The following is a 2,036-nucleotide window of genomic DNA, read 5'->3' as shown; positions in this document are numbered from 1 at the left end:
CATCCTATTTAGTCTACCGGTCTACCTGTAATTAATTAATACATGGCTTGCATATTTCGCTCTTAATCCTACTTCGGAAGTATCAAAACTGGTTGGACAAAGACAGCACCCCGCTATATGTATCATATACATCTATGAATCATCTAATTAAAAGAGTATCCACTTTGAAAATCATATTACAAGATTTGTCATAAATAATTTCATATTTTATTTAACATATTCATATGAAATAATGTTGCATTTGCAGATTGGACTCATATCTATAATGTCATGCATTTTCAACAAAAAAAAGTCATGCATTTTTAATGGCCTGAGTATATCCTTGGTTAGAGTGAGTATGAAAAGGTATTCTTTCTTGGTAGTAACTGGAAATTAAAATCCCAATGGATACTTAGAAAATCAATTTGCAGCCATGCACCTTCGTATATCCTGCACAAGCAATTTGATATTCATGCTTTATGAGAATTAAGTATATCCTACATTAAAGGAGAACATATCCTTGTTATCTATCTATCAGAAATCAGTCACTAGCATTTAATAGCTTGCACCCATCTACGTATACTCTATCTGCAGTTTGATACAAGAACTAGATGTGCCTACATTAAATAACAACATATCCAAGTTATCTTGAGGATTCAGTTAATTAAATGACCAAAGAGCGAACGAGTTTGCAACCAATATATATAGAACCCAAGTGTTGCCGAATTATTGCATAAAACACATACCGATAATACCATTTCACATAAGAAGATGACCAGTGCTAAGGCAATAGGAGTTTTATGCTTCCTAGTCTTTGTGGCCTTCTCTTCATATCCACACCGTGCACAAGCAGATCACTGCGCCGCGGATAAAAGTAAGGTGATGAGGGAATGTTGGAGGAACATTGGGAAGAATGTTGGCGAGCACCCCCTTCTACATGGGAGCGCATGTTGCCAGGTGATAAGGGCAACAACAGACATCCACTGCGTCTGTGATAAATTCACAGCTCCCGAACTGGCTAGGATCAGCCTAGCCAAGTTTGCCATGGCTACACATGTGTGCGGCAATGGGCTGCGTGCACACACTCACTGTGCAGGTCGGTAACCGTCATATTTCTATACATATACATATGTGTGCCTGTTTTCTACTTGCCATTATTTCTCATATAATTGCTCATGATTATCCTTATGATGCAAAAATTGAAAATCTCCTGTGCAGGTTACACAGTTCCTGTTATAACGCTACCTACACCCCCACCTCCGGGCAGTACCTAGAAATTCATTGTAAGGGCTGTCTGATAATGTGGAGAAATAAGTGAATAAAAAAAGGAATGATGTGGCATTTGCATAATGTGTTCTTTATTTGGATGCAAATATAAAAGGAAAATGGCCATGAACTCGTCGTTCTTTCTATTAGCCATGTTTGTAAGATGCAAAGACATGCATGTCCGCATTCCACCGCAAAAGAAAAAAAACGCCATGTCCGCATTAATCCGATGAGATTAGAAAATAAGGAAATTGACAAGTGATGTTTGATTACATCATAAAAGGGAAATGGATCTCATGACCCCATAATTTTTACCAAGAGCTTGGCTCAATGGATGTCTTTCTTTGCACTGAGTGCAAAGTTTTCCAAAATAAAATACCAAACATTTTTTTGGAACTGGAAATTAGTTTGTTGGCTAGGGAAATTAGTGTTTTCATGAGAAAACAGGGTTGGGAATACGTTCTTCAATAAGGTCCTGAATACAAATTAGAATTCCATTGGTACTCAAACAGGGTAGGGTCTTTATCTGGGTAACTCCTCTCCATCTATCGACCTAAGGGCATCCTTCTGAGCTCCCATTGGTACTCAAATTGAGAGAGTTGGAAGATGTCGTATGGAAGGGGTGGTGCCTCATGCTTGCTTTCCAAAACTGCGTCTGCTACTGATCTCTGGCTGCAATAGCATCAGGATAATGTCATGGATCAAGCATCTCCCCATGCCTAGAAGATATTTGGTTGAGTGTGATTCAATTTTGGAGTTGATTCCATCCCCATGTTGGAGGAAGAACCATT

The 2,036-nt window shown here is 38.6% G+C and overlaps 1 long non-coding RNA gene across 1 annotated transcript; it reads left to right on the top strand.

Moving 5' to 3' along the window:
- The first annotated feature begins 705 nt into the window (after nucleotides 1–705).
- Nucleotides 706–1,394, top strand: LOC119339060. Its single transcript, XR_005164155.1, has 2 exons — nucleotides 706–1,075; nucleotides 1,198–1,394. It is a non-coding gene; the product is annotated as an uncharacterized LOC119339060 (long non-coding RNA).
- The last annotated feature ends 642 nt before the right edge of the window (nucleotides 1,395–2,036 follow it).

This window comes from Triticum dicoccoides, chromosome 7B (genome assembly GCF_002162155.2).
Source record: "Triticum dicoccoides isolate Atlit2015 ecotype Zavitan chromosome 7B, WEW_v2.0, whole genome shotgun sequence".
Classification (NCBI taxonomy): Eukaryota; Viridiplantae; Streptophyta; class Magnoliopsida; order Poales; family Poaceae; genus Triticum; species Triticum dicoccoides.
The sequence above is the reverse complement of the archived record's forward strand: the minus strand, read 5'-3'. Positions and strand labels throughout refer to the sequence as shown.